Raw genomic sequence first — 20293 nt, forward strand, 5'->3', positions numbered from 1 at the left:
GCCAGGGACTGTGAATACCTGGAGCCCAGCAGCTTTCAATGGGGGTACATTCACAAGCACCCAGGCTCCTGGGACCATTTGTGAAGGACGGGTCTTGAGGGGCGGCATGGGCCTATGCATTTGAGGTTCTGTGAGAGGGCGAATCCCCCCGGCCTTTGTCTTGGGCCAAGGACTTGGCCTGTGAACCCAGCACTAGCCCAGGCCGCTGTAGCTGGACACGGACAAGTGGCCAGTCAAGAGCCCCCCTCAGGCCACAGCCCTCTCAGCTCATGCGGGCGTTGGTAGCCTTGTCCCACAGGGTCAGAGATTAGGAGGCGCCCGCTGCCAACCAGCTCTCAGGCCAGGGCAAGCTCCTTCCCCCAGGTACCTGTTTCCTCATCTACCTGCATGGGCACCAGGGCAGACGATGTTGCAGGCTGAAGTGCATCTCTATCACTTGTTTCTTCCCTCTCAGGACCACAGGAAACTGGGGCTCCTGTGCTGGGTGGGATGGATTCTCCCCAGGATCCCTGCTGACAGGAACAAGCTCTGGGTGTAGTGCTCTTCATCTGTCTTACCCATGATGGGGCTACTTCCTTCCAGCAAGGAGCGAGTGTTATTTTCTTGCAGGAGAATCATGGTGAGCCTGGATATTCCCTGCCACCACAAAGTGTTATTCAGAAGGCACCAGGGACACGGTCCTGTGGGTCAGTAAGGAGCATTCTGGAAGGGTATCCAGCAAAAGGCCATTCATGTTGTTCAGGCCACTGAGTTCCACTTGCTTTCATTATTTTGCCTAAAATGTGAATTTCTTTCTGTCTTTGCTGAGGAGCTTTTCTTATTTCTTTTTTCATGTTGTCCCAGGGCAGCCTGGGATGTTCGGTGCTGCTTTTCAAGTGTCCCCATGCAGCTCTGCCCAGGCCCTGGGCTTTGGCACGTGTTATGTTAACCCAGCCCTGCTCCCAAGGGCTCCCCAAGGTCGACACTGCTGGGAGGTGGGAAGGCAAAGGGATTGCGTGGTTGGGGGGATCCTGAGGCTGCGAGGACAGGCAGTTGCTCCAGCCCGGGGCTCCTTGCTCAGTGCCCGTGACTGCAGTGTGTCCCTGAGAAGCATCAGGACTGTGGTGTGGTGTGGAGGGCCTTGCTTGTAGCCCAGGTGGGCCTGGCGGACAGTGCTGCCTTCTGAGCCTCAGCTGCAAAATGAAAAGCTGAACTTAGCCCTTGCAGCTCTGGGTTCTCCGCAGTGAGATCCCAAAGGGCTGCTGTGTCCTTCCCCTGGGCGGTCTGCAGGGCAGGAGTCTTGTCACTGTCACTGTGTGAGTAGAGAGCACCCCTCCCTTGGGAGAGGGTCTGGCCGTGGTCTGCACACCGAGGGCACAGACTCAGGCCGTCATCCCTGAGTGCGTCCCGAGCAGTGACCAGGATTCCAGCCCTCATGGAGCTTGGTTTGCAGTGAGGAGAGGTGGGCAGTGACCAGGTAAATGAAGATGCTGTAGGGGCAGGGGACGTAGCTTAGCAGCGCTGTGCTTGCCTGGCAAGTGAAAGGTCCTGAGTTCAATTCTAGGTACTGGAAAGAAAAAAGATGCTTTATTTTAGGGGATGGTAAGTGCAGTGGAGAAACCTAAAGCAGAGAAGGAGGTCAAGGATGGCTGGGGAATGATGCCATGGTTTTACATATGGCGGTCAGGGAGAACACATATGCCGCACTTGGCAGGGGGGGGGGGGGAGCATGTGGAGGTCCTGGAGAGTGACTTGTGCCAAGGCCCTGAGGTGGCCCCTGCTTGTGTGTTCTGGGAGGAGCAAGGAAGGCATGTGGTGGGGGAGCAGAGGGTGGCTGCCAGATGTGTTGGGCCTCAGAGGCCAGGAGGAACCCTTTGGGCTGGGCGACCAGGAGGGCGTCACGGAAGCAGTGAGTTGCTAGGAGCTACTGAGGCCATCTAGGGGGACAGGGGATGGAGGTGCGGTCCCAGGGCATTGATGGGGGCAGGGACAGTGCCGGGAGTCTGGGTTTCGAAGGCAGAGGCAGCGTGGGCTGTGCGGGAGCAAGGGAAGGGCTGGGTCCAGGATGGCTGCAAGGTTTCAGCTTAAGCAGCTGAGGGTGAGTGGATCCAGGGGGCTTCGAGGGCAGAGGTGAGCGGTTCTCCAGTTCCCAGCACCGGGGCACCCACGTAGGGTCTCAAGGCAGAGGGACGCGAGGGCCTCGTGGACACTCACTTGGCAGAGCCGGGAGTACTCGGGAGAACACGTGCTGCTCAGAGGAACAGGGCCCTGGTGCTGCTCAGCTGCCCGGAGCCCGGCTGGGTCTGTGCTGGGCAGAGCCGCCAGGCAGGGTCCTCTGGGCTGCAGGGCCGGCCCTGGCCGCCTGGTCTGTACAGGCTCACTGCTGCCTTCCCACACCTGGAGTTTACTTTTGCCCTGGAAGCCGTCGCAGAGTCTTCAGCTACCAGCTGGAGAATGGCTTTGCTGAGCCACCTGAGGGGGAGTCTGGGCTGGGACATGGTGGGAACTCTCCCGCTAGCTGAGGGAGGACTGCAGGAGGCGGTGGGCAGAGCACTTGCCCATTGCTGTGAGCACGCAAGGCTCGTGACAGGCCTGGGTGATCCAGATGCAGCGTGAAGTCAGCTCCCTGCAAGAGGTGACTCCAGCAGGTTGGAAAGGATGGAGTGGCCCTGGGCTCCAAGGGCAGGCTGCCTCCAGGAGCTCCGACCTCCAGGACCTGGCCCTGGTTCTGCTGTCCAGGGGCCCCAGGCCAGCCAGGGTCTGTGGGTGGAGGTCTTAATGTGGCCAGCTGCTGTCTTCCCAGTGGCCCTGGCCTCCCCTGGCAGGCCTGGCTTGGCCATTCCCGGCTGGTCACCATGCCTCATGAGAGGCCCACTGCAGGAGTTACTAGGAGAAGAAAGCTGGCTCTGGCCTAGGATGCTGGGGCCCAGCTGCTGCCGCCCCACTTCTTCCTGGGTCGAGAATCAGGGTGGAGGGCAGCAGCTGGCAGCTGGGAGCCGTGCTCCACCGGGTGCCAGTTGATGATTGCAGGGTTCTGTGAGTGCCTAGGGTGTCTTGCTCTTCCGTGCGGATGCTTTTCCTGGGTAGGCCTGGACAGTGGCTGAGCCCAGGGAGGAGGGCCGGGCATGGGTGTGCCCAGCCAGGGGGGCTGCCTGCTGGACACTGCAGTGTGCAGAGAGCCTGTGCCCTGCCCCTCGTGGGCCGGCCCCACGGTGCTGCGGAACAGAGGGTGAGTGGGGGTCGTGGGCTCCCTGCCTTCCGGGCAGCGGCTCTGCCCCTGGACGTTCTGTGGAGGAAGCCTGGCTGGGAAGCCGGCTGTACTTTTAGCCTCAGGAACACGCTGCAGGTGGGGGCACCGTGGTAGCTAATGGATGAGCTGCTAAAGGTCGTTTTGCAGTTGGCCATGTGGGAGCCTGTGCTCTGGGAGCTGGTGGGTGGCCCCTGGCGCAGTGGGCAGGCCCAGGCCTTTTCTTACTCAGGACGCAGGGCTGGGGCCTCGGCAACAGGTGGAGGTTGGTGGTGGGGCTTTCTCTGCAGGCCTCCCGATCAGCCCCCTACCCCTTGGGTGATGCCAGGAGGGTCCTGCCTCTGTCTTCTCCTCTAGGGGCGCTGCAGGTGTGACCCACAGGGTGACCTCTGCCTTCCCATCTGGGCGCTCACAGTGACCCCTGCTCCTCCAGGTCACCCTGGAGACGGTAACTTTCTGCACCGTCAGAAACTCTGCCGCCTATCAGATAAGAAGCAGTTTGAGTGTGGCGATCAGCACTCTGTACAGTTCCAGCAGCTGCGTCTGTGGCTGCTTCCTTTCTGCCCAATCTGCCCTTCCTCCCACCATGGAGCACCTTCTGCAGGCTCTGCAGCTCCTGACGTTAGTGCTGCTCTGTGGCTGAGGCCGCCTGTGCAGGTTTGCCGGCTTGCAGGAGAATTTCCAGGCTACAGGGCTGTGCTGTCTTGGGAGGAAGCCGGCCCCAGAGGAGCAGGAGCCCTAGCGGGAGCTGGAGAGGTGGTCAGGAGCAACTGTGAGAGCGGCAGGAGCAAGACAGGGCTAAAGGCAAAGTCCAAACAAAGAGGATAATAGAGGATGGACTGGAGGAGCCACGGGGATGATGCTGAAATGAGAAGGGATCCAGGAGACCAAAGGTGAGGGGAGGCGGGGAAGGCAGGTAAGTGGAATCAGGGCCTGCCAGGTATCGGATCCTAATAACCTCAGTGAATGTAAACATCGTATTCCATAAACGTGAGCTAAGATTGATAATTCCTACAAGAGTGAAAAGGGAGAAAGGGGAAAGGGGGGGAAGGGAAAGAGATTAAAAAATGAAACATGATGCATTATGTAGATGTATCCAGTCCCCAAGGTGATGGTACATTTCATGTACTGCAAATGTGTACTAATAAGAATGTAAAAAAAAAAAAAAAAGACAGGGCTAAGAACAGTGAGATTATTACTGCAGTTCAGGATGCCTCCCCTAGTTGGGTTTTGAAGAATGAGTAGGAGTTTGCCAGGAAAATTCCATGGGAACAGTAAAGGGAATGGCTTAGATAGGAGTGTAGAAGAAGCGATGCACAGGCAGCATGGGGCCTTGTGGTGGGATGGCGCAGGGCTGCAGCTGTAGGCAGAGCCTGCGCCTGGGACCTCAGTCCCCTTACACGCCGTGGGGCAGCCAGGGAGTGTCATGCAGTGCTGTGCCCGCCTGCCCTCCCACTGTCACAGCCCCTGGCTGTAAGTGCTCTGCATACCATGGGAGGGGGGCAGGCGGGGTATGGGGTGGCCCGGGTTCTGCGAGTGGATAGCACCTGTCACCCTCCCGTGTGTCCTAGTGGGCCCAGGAGGACAGGGGCGTAACTGCACTCAGGAGGTGGCCTGCAGGACGCGGCTCGGGGAGCAGCCTATAAGGCGGTGGTTGACGTGAAAGCTCTGGGTTGGGCCTGGGAGGAAGAAGAGGGCGAGAGGAACTGGGAGAGGGTGCCTGAGGTGGGGCCCGAGCCACAGTGTCAGGGCTGCTGTCGTTTTCGGAGAGAAGGAAACAGAGGCGCGTGGAGGTTGCTTAGGCTTTCCTGACGGTTGCGGCCCAGTCTGGTTCTGTGCAGAGACTCAGCTGGCGGCATGAGGGTTGCACTGGCCTGGGAGGGGTCGCTGGCTCCATGCTGACCCCAGGCCACGCCTGCAGGAGCCATGTGTCCCCCCAGGGGCTTGTTCTGGGCCCCAAGGCTTGCAGTATGGCCTTTTCTTTGCAGAGGGCTTGTTCAGTGTCTGCGGTAGGCTCTTCCCCACTGTCATCTGTGGCAAACACTGTTTACAGTGCTGGGAATTGAACCCAGGGCCTTGCGTGTGAGGCAAGCGCTCTTATCACTGAGCCATACCCCCCCCCATGTGACATGAAGACAAATAACCCCAGCCACACTAAGCTCTGCACCTCCTGTACCAGCTTGCTACCGTAGAGAAACAGGTTAGGAACAGAGCCTTGATGAATGTGTCTCATTTCCTGTGAGAGCAAATGAAACCTGAAATATTAATGTCCAGGGTTTCCCATACCTTTCTCCAGAAGAGTTTGAGCAATACATTCCCTGTGTGCTTAGCACGGAGCCCGCTCGCACACAGCCTCAAAACATTTGTTATCTATGGTCACTGACTTTTGCATGCACGGACAAGGGCTCCCTTGAAATCTCGGGGAGAATCGTGGTCAGCTTTTGACTGTGTCTTTCCAATTGTTTGCCTGCCCTGGGGAATCTTGGAGTCCTCTTCCTGTTTTGAGGTCACAGGCTGCAAGCTCTGTGTTTAGTGGGTCGCCCCTCTTTATGAATGAGCTCTTTGCTTCCGCGGCTGGTTCATGCCCTGTTTGTGCTTTTTTTCCTACAGTCTTCTGAATATTTAAACATTGCTGCCTCCCGTGGGAGCGAACCACCTCTGAGTCCCGGAGTGTCCTGCGGACCCAGTGAGAGGCGTCTTGTGCCTGGAGATTCCCGGTGAGTGGGATGTGTTGCCGTCCCTGGTGCTTTGCCTGACTGGCCTTTCGTGTAGGAGTCTCAGCTCATGTGCTAAGTGGCATCTGTGAGAGGAGGTAGACCTGCAGGGCCCTCACCTTCTAACAGAAGCATCAATGCACTAATTTTAAAAATCATTCTCTGCTTTTACAAATTTACACTTATGGTTGTTCCTTTGTATCTGTAGGGGTTTGTTCCCTGGAATCCACACAGATACCAAAATCTTAGGATGCCGGGGTGGGGCCTTTATATAAAATGGCATAGTATTTGCATAGAACTTAGGCTATCTTTCCATTCACTTTACATCATCTCTGGATGACTTCTCATACCTCAGGCAATGTAATGCGATGGAAATAACTAGCTGTATCACATAGACAAAACGACAAGCAGAACTTGTGCACACGTTCAGTGTGGATGCAGCCATTGCAACCCTGATTACACAGTGTAAAGTGAGTCGTGAGGTGAACAATGCTTAGCCGATGAGTGCTGAGAGGATTTGGGATCTGTGAGCTGCAGGAGGCGTGACAGAGGGGTCTGCCCATGCATCATGACATCCCGTGGACCCAGAATGGTGCTTGGTATGTGGTGACTTTTTGGAACTTGCTAGAGTAAAAACATTTTCCCGTCTGTGGTTGGTTGAATCCATATATGTGGCACCTGTAGATTCGGAGGACAAATGTATTTAGAGAAGAAAGACAGGAAGGAGAACCAGCATTGCTTGAGGACAAATGGCCTGACAGTAGACATGTGTCTCCTACGACCCTGTTGATCCTGTCCAGGGGAGCCACCTGTCCCTTCCCTCTGCTGCCCCAGTGTCTTCTGTCCTCTGTGACACATTCCTGGGTGTCCCTTCCTGTCACTGGTGATGGGGCCAGGGACCCAAGTGGCCCTAGGAGCCCACTCTGCATGGCAGCTTCTTCAAGTACAGCCACATGCCATGTGAAAAATCTATTCTACCACCAGTCATGTACAAATATTGCACATAATTATGCACAGGGCAGAATAACCTGAGAAAGATGATCCCTATAGTTTGGATCTGGAATGTACCCTGAAGGCTGATGTGTTAAAGGCTTGTTCCCCAACTTGACACTGTTGGGAAGTGATGGAACCTTTAAGAGGTGGGGCCTAGCGGGAGGAAGTAAGGTCATTGGGGGAATGGCCTCCCAGGGGATTATGGGACCTCATCGCCTTCTTCTTCCACTCTCTCCTGTGCATCCTGGTCATGATGTGAGCAGCTTTGCTCCACCGTGTGCTCCTGTCATCTGTGATATGCTGTCTTGTCATAGGCCCAGAAGCAATGAGCCAACCAATCATGGATGGAAATCTTCAGAAGTATGAATTATAAACCCTTGGACTTCATAAGCTGATTATCTCAGGGTTTTTTTTTGTGTGTGTGTGGTAACAGAAAGCTTAAAGCAATAAATGATTCTTATTTATATATTTACTATACTATATTTTTATATGTTTTTTAGAATGTACTCCTTGTATTTATAAGAAGAATGAGTTGATTGTAATGCAGTGTGTCCTGTTATGGTGGCAAGGACCTGATACAGCTCATGTGTACCCCATGTGTTGGTCACATCATCTTTTCTGTGACTAATTTAATGTTGTGTTGTTTTGTTCATCATGGCCCTCTAGCCATAGGCTCTCTCATGTATATATAATTCACACACACACACACACACACACACACACACACCCACCCCATACAGCCTAGGTTTACGTCATCACTCTGAGATGTTCCCACAATGAAGCAATCACTGGATGACCCGCTTCTCAGCAGGCATCTCCGTCATTAAGTGATGCGTGGCTGTGTTTGTTGAAGCTTTTAAGAAGTAGCAGAGGCAGTCCTCATTCTCTCATGTACTGCAAGGTGCTGAGGGAGCCACCGTTACTCCCCGATGTCACCACCGAGGGCCAGGGAGGAAACAGGCTGTTGTTCACACTCAGGAGTGGTGGAAGCAGAGCTTGGACCCTTGCCTTCCAGCTCTAGAGCTTTCAGCCGCACCTGTCACGGCTCCAGGCCACGTCCTGGCCTGTGCGTGGATTTGCTTACACAGCCTTCTAACCAGGCCCCCACTAGCTCTGCCATGTCGCACTGCCCACTTTGCCTCTGCCATGGCCCAATGTCTCCGTTCACTTTTGCAAAGTTATGTTTGTTTAGTCAGATTACTACAGATACATATATTAGAAGTTGGCAGCAAAATAGCAGGCCACTGCCTTTACTTTCCTATACAATCCCTGCTTCACCTCCGCCCCAGTTTACCACTTCCAGCTTTTTTTCCATTTTCTTACTGGTACATTTTTAGGTATACAATATAAGGACATTCATCATTGGAGATTTACATCATCTCTCTTGGTTCTTATTTTTCCCCCTTCCCCCGCCCTCCCTTCAACCCCTCCATGCCTTCCTATTTACAAAGACTTTGTTTCCATTTTTTCATTTTCTCATGTTAATTCCATTCCCCTCTTTCCTTTCTCCTAGCCCTCCCACTCACCACTTCCAGCTTTCCTAGCTGTTTCTTCTGGGACTTAGCTCCATATTTGTAGAAAAATATGTAGGCACTGATGTGTGTGTGTGGTGCCAAGGATTGAGAACCCGAGGGCCTTGTGCATGCTAAGGCAACTGCTTATGACTGAGGCATAACCCTCACCTGCAGTCATTTTTCTTGACTACCTATTGTGGTAAAGATGATTTTAATGCATATATTTTCCTGCTTAGAGCTTCTGCCTTTAACCAATATAGTTATACCGTCTTTTTGGGCGAAATCTTTATACAACGTGTATTAGTCAGGAAAGGCTACATCAAGCAACAGTAACAAACATCCCCCAGATCCAAAATATGGGAATACCTTGTCTTATTGTGCTTCAGTGTATTGTGCTTTGCAGATACTGCATTTTTTTTTTAAATTGAAGGTTTGTGGCTACTTTACACGGAAAGTTCCATCAGTGGCATTTTCCCAACAGCTCAGATGATCATCAGCATTTTTTAGCAACAATTTCTAGTTAGAGAATATATGTTGCATTTTTTAGATATAATGTTATTGCACACTTAATAGATACAGTATAGTATAAGCATAACTTTTATGTGCACTGGGAAGTCAAGCAATTCCTATACCTCGCTTTTGATATTCACTTTATTACGGTGGTCTGGAACTAAACCCACCATGTGTCAGAGGTTTGTCTATACTTTGGTTTCTTCAGAGAATGAGGCCATGGCCTCCTGATGTGGGGGGTAGAGCAGGCACAAATGGGGCTGTCATGGGTCATCTGGCATGGGCTGCTGAAGGAGGAACAGTGGGTTTGGGACTTGGCTGTGTCCCCTTCTGAGAGCACCCCTGGCCTCCTCTGAGCTGCCGAGGTCTGGCTACTTCCCCTGTCCAGTAGCCCTGCCTTCTGCTTTGTCCTCTTTCTGTGCTGTTGTCTCTATTCTTTGCTCTTTCGGGGCCTTGGAGGGGGCGATGGTGGGCAGACAGGGCTTCTCCTCTTCTTCCCTCTTCCCTGTGGCCGTCAACCTCAGCCCCGCTCCAGTGCTTTGTCTGGTGTAATTTTTTCAGAATCAGATTGTATTTCTGAGTCTTGTTCTCTGTGTTGTTTCTTCCTCAAAGCGGGAGGTCAGCACGGTCACCTTCACCCTTGTGTGGTCCCTCTCCCGGCTGAGCAGCCACCCTGTGCACGCCTTCCCTTCCCCTCCTCATGTTCTCAGGCTTAGAGGGGCAGGGAAGTGTCTCAGCATTAAATAGGATGTTGTCTGTAGGTCTTTATAAAAAAATAGAGGTAAATTTGCATAATATAGAATTAACCATCTTAAATTCATTTTAAAAACTCATACACAAAAAAGTAAAAATTGCACATGTTAATGAGGTACCATGTGATGCTTTGATGCATGTATACATTGTGCCATGTTCAAATCTATCTCTCTCAACATTTATCATTTTTTTTTTTTTTGGTACCAGGGATCAAACTCAGGACCTTGTGCTTGCAAGGCAGGCAGCAGAACCACGGAGCTAAATCCCCGGCCCACATTTATCATTTCTTTATGGGAAAATACTCATTTTTGCTTTTTGAAATATAATGTACCTTATCATTCTCTATAGTCACCCTACAGTGGGGAAGCAGCCCGGAACTTCTTCCTCCTATCTGGCTGTAACTTAGCATCTATTTATTGGCCTTCCCCGCCTGGTACCTCTCCCACTCCCTCCTACCTCTGTAACCTCCATTCTACTCCCAACTCCTATGAGATCTACTTTTATAGATTCCACATTAGGAGGGAGACCAGTTGGTATTGTCTTTCTGAGCCTGGCTTGTTTCTCTCAGTGGGATGATGTCCAGTTCCCTGCATTGCAAATGGCAGGATATCATTATTTTTTTGTGGTGAGTAGTATTCTGTGGTGTATATATGTGCTACGTTTTCGTTATCCATCCCTACATTGAGCCATTAACCATTTTAAACATTTATTGCACTCCCAATGCTCTGTGACCATCATTTCTATCTGGTTCCAAAACATTTTCACCATCCCTGAAGGAAACATTCATAACCATTAGGCAGCTGTGTTTTGGGTTTTTTTTTTTTTTTTTGGTACCGGGGATCGAACTCAGGACCTTGTGCTTTCGAGGCAGGCGCCGGAACCACTGAGCTAAATCCCCGGCAAGCAGCTGTTTATTATTCCTCCCCTTCCTCCAGTCCCTGGCAGCCACCAATCTGCTTTCTCTCTCTATGAATTTACCTCCTGTAAATTACAAACCATACAATTTGTGCCCTGCCTTTTAAGTCTGGCTTCTTTGACTTAACATAATGTTATTACAGCTCTGCTGGTGTGGGTGTGAGACAGGATGGCCCCTGGAGTCCAAGGCTGCCCTTCCGCATGGTCCTGAAGCAGGGGTGCCGAGCCTTTCCTGCTTGGCTCTGGAGAAGGGTCTGTATTTTGCAGGGATTACGGCCCCTCCCTCTGCCACAGCCACAAGCCGATGTTTCCTGGCTCTTCACAGTAAGCCTCTAGTGGAGATCTTGGGGATAAAGCCCTAAAGCTTGGGGGCTTCTAAGACTGTGGCCCCCAGGATTTTCTCGTTGTCACCTGAGCCCACACTCAGCCTCCAGCACTTTGCTGAACTCATCCAGACTCAGGCTGTGGTGGCTCTGCTGCACATCATCAGACCACAGGGGTGACCTCCTGGATTTGCCAGTCTCTCTAGATCTCAGGGTGGTGATTAGCAAATGCAGTTTTCTGATCAGCCCAAGAAAACTCACTGGTTTTCAGTTTGTCCAGCTTTGTCTTGCCGTAAGGATGGGAGCGAGGGCTCTAAACCCTTTCCATGTTGGAGCTGAGACCCCGGTTCTTGGTGTGCTTTGGTTTCCCTCCTGGTTCCTATCCCCACTGGCATTGCATTTCTTATTTGATGGTGTACTCTTTTGCCGTCTGTCTTCCCTATTAGAGTATGAGCTCCAGACAGCACTCCAGAACTGTGCAGAAGAGGACCCACAATTCCAGAACTTTGTCTGTCTTCCTGCTTATCCTTATGCCTACAAAAGAGCTCGGCATGCTCTGAATGAAAACCCTAGAAGTGACAAATAACGAGCCCAAGCCACCCATCACAATGGCTGCCCGTTGGTGTGGTCTTTTGTGCCTTGTGGTGCTGGTGAACTTGAGACACAGATGGCTGAGACTGCTATGGTTTGGATGTGTTTGTCCCCCAAGGGTTCATGTGCTGGAAACTTGGTGATGTCAGGAGGTGGTGGAACCTTCAGGAGATGGGGCCTCATGGGAGGTAGCCGGGGGGCGCCCGTGGGAGGGATCAGTGTAGTGCACTGGGGACCCTGTGGTGCTCTCCAGCGTGGGTCGTGGGTCATTACAGAGCAAGCCTACCCAGTGCGCTTGGCCGCTTGCACACGCAGCTGTTTCCTTTCCTGCTTCCCCACCATGTTGCAGTGCAGCCAAGGAGACCCTTGCCAGAGGCTGACAGGTGGGGGCTGCCACTTTGTACTTCTTGCTTCCAAAACTGTGAGCTAAATAAGCTTCTTTTTTAAATATAAGACCCAGCTCCAGTTATTGTTATAGCAACAGAAAATGGGCCAAGACAGAGTGCAGATGGCACCACTGGTCCTCAGCAGTGCAGGAGCCAGCGCATTGCTGTGCAGGCCTGAGGTGACGCTGGGCCCTCCTACCGGGTGGGGTGGTTGTCGTTAGAAGGTGCCCTGCGGTGGGGCTGCAGCCAGAGCCTGGGGCAGCATCTAGCCCAGTGGCGTAGGAGAAGGGGCTCTTCTCTGGTCACTTCCGAGTTATCACCTGTTTCACCCTCTTACTGTGGATAACCCCCACCACCCTGTCCTACATCCCCAATACTTTGCTGTGGGCACTGCAGGCACGGGACTTCAGCAGTTTTTGCAGAAAAACAAACTCACTCCCATTTCCCACACCTTGTTGATCCCTCTGCCAGTTTGGATTCCCACGAACAGATTTCCAAATCATCACCATCTGTTGTTCTCTTAATCACAAGTCTAAAAAATATTGTTTTTCTGTCTCTATCAAGGGAAAGGGGAGCTGTGTATTCCTAAGGACCACAGCTCTAGCAGGGGGAAGGGCAGATCTGCCACCTACCACTAAATACAGAGTTGCTTCTGCCCAGCATCAAAGTGTCCCAGCAGTTATGTTAGGGTAAACTTGGCCCACTTAGCTCTGTGAAAAATGAGCAGAAACGTGGAGGAGCTGGGTTGGGATGGGAGCCCAGAGGCTGTGTCCCTGCCTCTCTTTGCTGCTCCAGCCTCCCAGACCCACAGTCTCAGTGGGGTTCTCAGGCTAGAACTGGGTTTGGACCAAATACTTCAAGCAGACTGCATGTGTAGTTTTGTGGCCCATGGACTCTGGGTTGACAACTGAGTTGGAGAAGAGTGTGTCGCATCTGATACCTAAAGCATGTCCAGTGCTGCTGTCCCCCGCTGCTGGTGTGGTGTGCACCTTACATGCACCTCCCACGTGAGGTAAGAAAGGAGGAGGAAGCAGCTTATGTCTTTATCCTCACTGTCCCTCTGAGTCAGCACAGGCAGCCCTGGTGCTGTTTGGCTAAGGCATAGAAAGTTCTCCGGGACCCAGGTACAGTTGTGTCCAGCAATACATAGTGACCGTCGACTTCTGAGCTTCTCACTGCCTGGCTGGAGCCTGACCTGTCCTGGAAGGTGGCGCAGAGGGAGGGACGGCTGTGCGTGTCCCATTCTTGCCTTTCTGACCTCCCTCCTTGCTGGCAGGGCCTGTGCCTGCTTCTCCGTCCTTATTGACCAGAGTCATGCAGGGATGGAGGGGCTGGGGACAGGGCCGTGGTGGCGCTCATGGCCCGCTTGGTCCTTTCAGGTCCAGCAGTGGTTTAATTCTGATGTGGCTTTCCTTGGAGATAGTCCTGCTGAGAACTTACTGGCAGATGACTGTGACTGCTTGGGCCCCCTGGGGGCCCTTGGGCCTTCCTTCTGGGTGGCCCTTCAGGGTGTCCCCGCAGAGCACTCCAGAAAGTGGCTCTTCCCTGGACAGCTGCTCTTTGTGCCTGGTGGAGAGGCTCGGCATGGCCTCCTGCTTCTGGATTCTGAGAAGACCCAGGCAGCAGCCCCTGCCCCAAGCTAGAGTCCAGGTAGCCATCCCCAGGAACCCTGCTTGGGAGGCAAGGAGAAGCCACCTTCCCCTCCTCCTCCATGGGCACAGCCCTGTGAAGAAAGCCTCCTGCCCCCTCCTGGTCTCCTCCTGTGGCCACAGCACTGGGGACTGGGCTGGGGAGGGCGTGTTTGGTGGAGGATGCGGGCTGCTGCTCCCCTCTGCCAGCCTGGGTGACAGTAAACGTCCTGTCCCACCCTGGTGGCCTCCTGGGAGGCACTGAGTTGCTCGCCCTATTGCCCTGGGCCCTGGTGGAGGCCCGGGAATGGGAGCTTACTGGGTCCTGGAGCCGAAGGGCCCCTCGTGGCACCGCCTGCTGCCCTCCCCAGCCTCCCCAGCCTCTCCAGTCAAGTTGGCGCGGGGACCTTGTGAGCTCGCTCCCTGTCCACCAGGAGCTCATGCTGGTGCCACTGCGAGGCTCCAGTCCCTGTCTCCCTGGAGAAGGTGCGGGGTTGCTGGACTTTGCTGCCAGGCCCTGTGCAGTGCGGGGTTGTTTCTCCCCGGGGCGTCCAGAGCTGTCACCCTCCAAGTTCAGCAGCGTCAGAGGGTTAACTGGGATGGCGCCTTCTGCATCTGCTTAGAGATGGGAAAGTTCTATGTTTGTTCAAAGTGAAAGTAATTTAAGATTACAATTTTGGTCTTAATTGTATATATTTGGGGATCCCATTTAAATCTCTGGAAATAATTGCAGGGTCATTTTAAAATGCAGATGTTCCAGCAGAACAGGCTGGGTGGCCAGCGAGCCTCCGCCCTGACGGGAGTGTCTGGGCTGTCCGCGTGGCAGGGGCCCTGCGACGGGAGGTGGCCGAGCCCACCCTCCCTTCTCAACACTGCCATCTCCCCTGTGCAGGGACAGGAGTAAGACTCACCCGCGTGTGCTACGCTCTTTCCTGTACACACCTAAGTATCGTAAACTTTAAGTCATAAGTTAGGCACGGTAGGAGATTAAGAGCAGTGACTAATAATAAAATAGAACAGTTATAACAATGTGCCATGATAGAAGTCCTTTAAAATTTATGAATTGAATTGTTGACTTCCGGAATTTTCCATTTATTGTTTTCCGGTCCCATTTGACTGTGGGTAACTGAAACGGAGCACAGTGGAGTGGCTGGTATGGTGGGGACCGCTGTTCAGGTCCCCAGGAGCCAGGCCACTGGCCCATCGATGCACAGCCGGACCCAGGGTCAGTGAAGGTTGTGGTCTGCCCCTGGGGAGAAGTCTGGAGGGGAGGGGACCCCGAGGGGGCAGGAGCGTGACAGGTGAGGCAGACCTGAAGGCTGTGTGTCTGCGCTCGCAGGGGGCTTGAGAACTGCAGCCAGCCACAGGGGCAGATTTCCTGGGGGTTTTCCAAAGCCCCAGGGGCTTGGTGGGGGTTGCTGAACTCTGAGCCCCAGTGTGGCAGCAGGCCTTGCACAGGGGTTCCTGGACATGGGGCACGAGGGGCAGCTCTCCCTGAGGCCCTCTGTCCTGCACAGGTGCAGGGCTGGCTGGGCTCGGGATCTGCATGTCTTAGCTCATCCTCTCGCTGGGCTTTCACTACTCCCTCTGCCACACATGTGAGCTTTATGCGAGCTCTTTAACTCTCACAAGCAGTGTCCAGAGTGGCCTTGCCCCTTGCATGGACCTGTGGCAGGAGGGCCAGGGTTCCCTGAAGGTGGAGGCGGTGGATGCCCCAGAAGGAGGTTGGTCTTGTGTTTCCAGCTGACGATCAGCTGGTAACAGCTGGTGCTATGTGTTGTGCCACTGGCTGGTTTAAAGCCAGGTCCTGCTCCAGCCGCAAAAGGCATAAAAACAAAAGGCCCTTTGCAATGGGCTGAATGTGTCCCCCGAATTCACATATTGGGGAGGGCACAGGCTTCGTGAACAGGGTTAGTTCCCTCATACAAGGGCCTTGAAAGCTGGAGGCTGACATGGTGGTGTTTCTGGAACAATGAAGAAAACCTTGGGTGGTGGAGCAAAGCCTGCGCGGTGACCAGGGGCCTCCCCGGGGTCTAGATGGCATCTTGGGGCCTGTGTGGGAGGGCAGAAACGGGGGAAGCTGCCAGCTTAGATGCGGCACTGACTCTGCCTCGGCCTGGGTCCTCCTCCTGCTTGAACAGGTGGTGGGTCAGGACTGTCACCGTCAGCCTCGGGGCTTTATCCCCACGGCATAGGAGATGGTCACCCCTGAAGGGCTGCCCGTGTGGGGTCTGGTAGTGTGTCTGGGACAGATCGAAAAGATAATGTGCAGGTGGTGGCTGCCTGCTCTCCCTGCCCAGTAGTAGCCTTGTCCTGTTACAGTATCCGCCAGCAGAAAATTAGAAGAAACAGTATCTTTAACAAGAAAGAAACTAATGTTTTGTCCATTGAACAGAAGACAAGTGGACAGCTCTGTGGGGTTTTCAGGGATTCCGGCCTCTTGTAACTCTGATCCACCATCCTGCAACACGGGCTTCATGGCGGGGCATCTTAGGATGCACTGTGGCTGTGAGCTCCAGCCGGTGGCTGTGCGTCCAAGCAGCGGCGGCAGGAAAGAGTGAGCGAAAGGGCCCTGTCCGGTGAGTTAGCTGCCTGTCGGGATGTTTTCCGGAGTCCCCACTGTAGACGTCCCAAAGCATATGGTGCAGCTGTGAAGCCCAGCGTGAAATGCACACCTGTGCAGAAGGGAGAAGGAGGAGATTGCTGTCCTGCCGCACCAGCTCTCCAGAAACCCTGCACTTCGGGTGGTTCTACTCTGCTCTTCGGGAGCCAGCCTCTGCAGGTCTCCTCTCCTCCTTCCTCTCTTCCTCTCCTCTTTCCCAAGTGTGCCAGGCTCTACTCAGCCTGCCCTGCTCATTTCGTTGAGGTGGGATCTGCAGTGGTTCCCCCAGCAGGTGGGGAGGCTGAGGGCCCGGGTCCCCTGCTGGCCACACCAAGGAGCTCCATGCTTGCACAGCAAGGGCAGGCACCCCATCCTCTAGGACAGAGGGGTTGACCCAGGCCCTGTGCCCCACCCGGTCCCTGGCATGCTGCATGTAGTGTTATTGTATAAGAGAAAATCAGGGATTCTTCTGTTCATCCTGTCAGGGTGACTTGGAACAAAGAGAGCCCTTACCTCATCTTTCTTTGAATTTTTGTATCGCTTGGTAGTCTGTAGGTCACAGATGTTCTTAAAGAGACTGAGAGCCTGCAGGTGGCCTGGGGTGGGCTCCTGCCACCCAGCACACCTGAGGCCCTGCCTTTACCTGCTGCCATAGTGTCATAGCATGTAACCTGTACAGTTGGGGAGTTGGAACCTGCAACTTGGTGTCCAGGCAGGGGGCTTTTAATGTCCCTGAGGGCCACTGCCCGGGGGACCTGATGTGTGAAGCCATGAACTGCTGGGAGGTTCCCTGGCATGGGCAGAGGCCTTGCAGGGGTGAGGACGAGGGGTCACTGGGAAGCAGAGGCTGGCAGGGGCCTGCTGCTGCTTTGTGGATGTGTCCCCAGAGGTTCATGTGGTGGGACGTTAATCCCCCAGGTCACATACTGATGGTACCTGGGGATGAGGCTCTGGGTGGTGGGCGTGACTGGGTTTAGATGAGGTCACAATGGTGGGGTCTGCATCGTCCCCAGGCTTTCTCACCTCTGTGTGCCCGCTGCCCTGCTATGATGCCACCAGAGGCCCTCACCGGAGGCCAGTCTGTGCTCTCTCTCGGGCCTCCTGTTCTCCAGAGCCATGAGCCACGCACACCTCTGTTCTTCGCCAGTTATCCAGTACCGGTATTTCCTAACAGCAAGAGGAAATGGGCTGGGACGGGTGCTCAAGGTTGCTCATAGATCTTCACAGAGCAGGGCTCTAGCTGGAGAGCATGGTGGGGCTGCAGTGGAGCAAGCCAGGGCTTCGCTTCCATCTCCGCAGTGTGTCCAGCCCCGGGTGGACTCCAGGAAGCGTCAGCTTGCATGGGCCGAGGTCAGGAAGGGAGGCACCAGCTTGTTCCTAACTAGGGCTCTCTAATGGTCCAAGAAAAAAAGGGTTAATTTCCATCTAGCTTACTTTAGACTCTTTTAGTTCAAATTCTGTAACAATCAGTTATCCATGCAGAGCACATCTCTTTTAAGCAGAATTCAGGATTAGGCAGAAGCCCCTGTCTGTTCCCACACCGGAGGGTAAAGAGGAGAGTGTGCATTTCCATCCATTTTTGAAATCTTGATTTTGTTTTCTTGCATGTTCATTTGATTGCTTGTAGAGGAATGAAATTTTTTAGCCCCCTGGAAAGATTTTTTTCCCCACTAGAGAGGTTTTCAATCTAGGTCAGAGTAGGCACAGCGTTTGTTTTGCAGGGATCCTAGAAAAAGGTGATAATGCTAGTGTCCTCCATAACAAGGGTGGTGGCCTTTGGAGGGTTAGCAGTGGCCCTGCGTGTGTTCACGTGGACCACACAATCATTTTGCAGTTGCTCCTCCAGCTTTGCTACTTGGCTCCCTTTCTGGTAGCTTTCCTTGCACATTTTAGTTTCCGAGCAAGACATTCCAAGTGAAGGCCATGGGTGCCCGGTCCCCAGCCAGCTGTCCTGTGAGCTGCCAGACCAGGCCTGTGCTGGCCTTACGGTTACCTCCTCCCAGGGTGGGAAGCATGGGGCAGCTGAGGTAACCTTGCACACCAGGGCAGAGCCCCAGGCCCAAGCGTGTGCAGAGCCTGGGGGCCTGGCCAGTGTCCCTCCAGGTCAGCAGGAGGTCTGCGTCTTAGAGGGCGTTGTGGCCTCCCGGTACTGATAGATCCGCTTGCAAGATGAGTCTCCATGGCTAGGCACATGTGGGTAGCCGATTGGTGGTCATTTGGTCCTCTTGGTGGCCCTGTTCCTCGGAGGGGAGCAAGGACGCGGAGATTTGGCTGGTGATGGGCAGTGTCGCCAGAGGCCCCAGACTTCCTGTCTGATGGGCCGTCCCACCTCCATGCAGGGAAATTGAAGGGTTGCACCGAGGAGGCGCCTGGAAGGCTGAAGCTGAAGGCGTCCGTGATGCCAGGAGAGAGCTGGTGGAGGCTGGGTGTCCGGGCCTGTGAGAGCAGCAGGGGACCAGGGTTGGAGGCAGAGTCTACTGTGACCCGTCTTCTCACCCATGGCAGCGTCCTCCGAGAGTGCCATGCCTCTCTGAGTCTCAGCCCCCCTCCCTCTAGTCTGTGAAATGGGTGTAATAGAAGTGTGCATCTCACAAATATATTTATGCAGAAAGAGAAAGCAGTTCAGATCGTCCAGCCTGTCCTTCCAGAACAGTGCACCTCTGTTATCTGTCACGTGCCCAGCACAGACCCCGAGGCCACCCGAGCCCTCACCCAGGGTGTGTCACCAGGGAGCTGCCCGCTGCCAGGAGCGCATCAGAAGAGGTGCAGGGATCCGAGACGGGCGAGGCCCCGCCTGCCTCCTCCGAGGTCCGTGGGGGCGGGGCTCTTTGCCCTGCTCGCCCGGGAGGAGGAAAGGGCGCCTGCGAGGAAGCACTGGGGTCCGTGCTCGGGGGCAGGGCCTCTGAGGCACACACCTTTGTGGCACTTGGCCACGGCTGAATTCGCACGCTGCAGAGCATGCTTGGCCTCTGCCACCTCTTGGCAGGGTGAGAGGACAGGGCTGTCCTGGAGGCTGGGCAGGCTCCGTCCACTCCCGAACTCTGAAGGCCGGGGAGGAGGGACCTCCTGGGGGCCGCTGCTTCCACTCCCAGGGTCCCGGATCCCCCCGTGTGGGTGGGGGCGTGGGGCCTGATGCCCTCAGCCCCACTCCCGTGGGCTCTCTGCCACGGTGTCCTAAAGCCAGCAAGCACAGGGAGCAACCAGAGCCCTTAGGGTCCATCGGATCAGAGGCTCCCGGCACCCTCTTCGATGCGCCGTGAAATGTGTCTCCAGGCCGCGCCCTCGCTGTGCTAAGGAGCTGGGTCTGAACTGCACAGTGCTTATGTTCCGGCAACACGGAAGCCGCTTGAAGGATAACAGTCCTGAGTGGAAACACACTGACCTCACCCGTGACCACGATTTCTTACTAAGGGGCCTGTGCCTGTGGTGAACCTGGAGCCTGGAGCCCCCTCCCGTTTCTGTTCACCGTGGGACTTGCTCCTTAAACAGTTTTTAAATGTGGTAAAGCACACGTGTCACAGAATTTACCATCAGGACCGTTTTTAAGTGCACATTTCCGTAGCATTACGTATATTCACAGTGTTGTACAACTGTCACCGCCATCAGGCTTCAGAACCCTTTCATCCTCCCAAGCTGAAACTCTGTACCCACGTGACACTAACTCTCCATCCCCCTCTCCTGTCCCCTGGAAGCCCCAATCCTACTTTCTGTCTATGAACATGATGACTATAGGAGCCTCACATTTGTGAGAATCCCACAGCTTTTACTTTTTAGCGACTGGATCACATCACTTAGAGTAATGTTCTCCGTGGTGAAAGACAGAATTGTCTTCCTTTTTAAGGCTGCATAATATTCCACTGTGCTAGACTACATTTTGTTTATTCATTTATTATGGGCACATAGGCCACTTCCATCTTTCAGCTCTTGTTAATGATGCTGCCATGGATACAGGTATACAAATATTCCTTTGAGACCCTGCTTTTCATTCTTCTGAATAAATATTTAGAAGTGGGATTGCCGAATCATGTGGAAATTGTATTTGTAAATCTTTGAGGAGCCACCGTACCGTTTTGCGCAGTGAGGCACCGTTTTACCTTCCCACCAGCAGTGCATAGGTTCTCTTCCTTCTCCTTCCCTG

The 20293-nt window shown here is 54.0% G+C and overlaps 1 protein-coding gene across 4 annotated transcripts in view; it reads left to right on the forward strand.

The window, feature by feature from the left end:
* Apba2 (amyloid beta precursor protein binding family A member 2) overlaps positions 1-20293 on the forward strand; it is a 238898-nt gene that overhangs the window by 34498 nt on the left and 184107 nt on the right. For all 4 annotated transcript variants that reach the window (XM_004852660.3, XM_004852661.3, XM_087188278.1 and 1 more), the window contains exon 2: positions 5837-5943. The gene's annotated coding sequence lies outside the window, so the exon portion shown is untranslated. The remainder of the gene's footprint in view (positions 1-5836; positions 5944-20293) is intronic.

This window comes from Heterocephalus glaber, unplaced genomic scaffold (assembly GCF_053883595.1).
Source record: "Heterocephalus glaber isolate CG9 unplaced genomic scaffold, H.glaber_assembly_v1.0 deba00001531, whole genome shotgun sequence".
NCBI classification, from domain to species: domain Eukaryota; kingdom Metazoa; phylum Chordata; class Mammalia; order Rodentia; family Bathyergidae; genus Heterocephalus; species Heterocephalus glaber.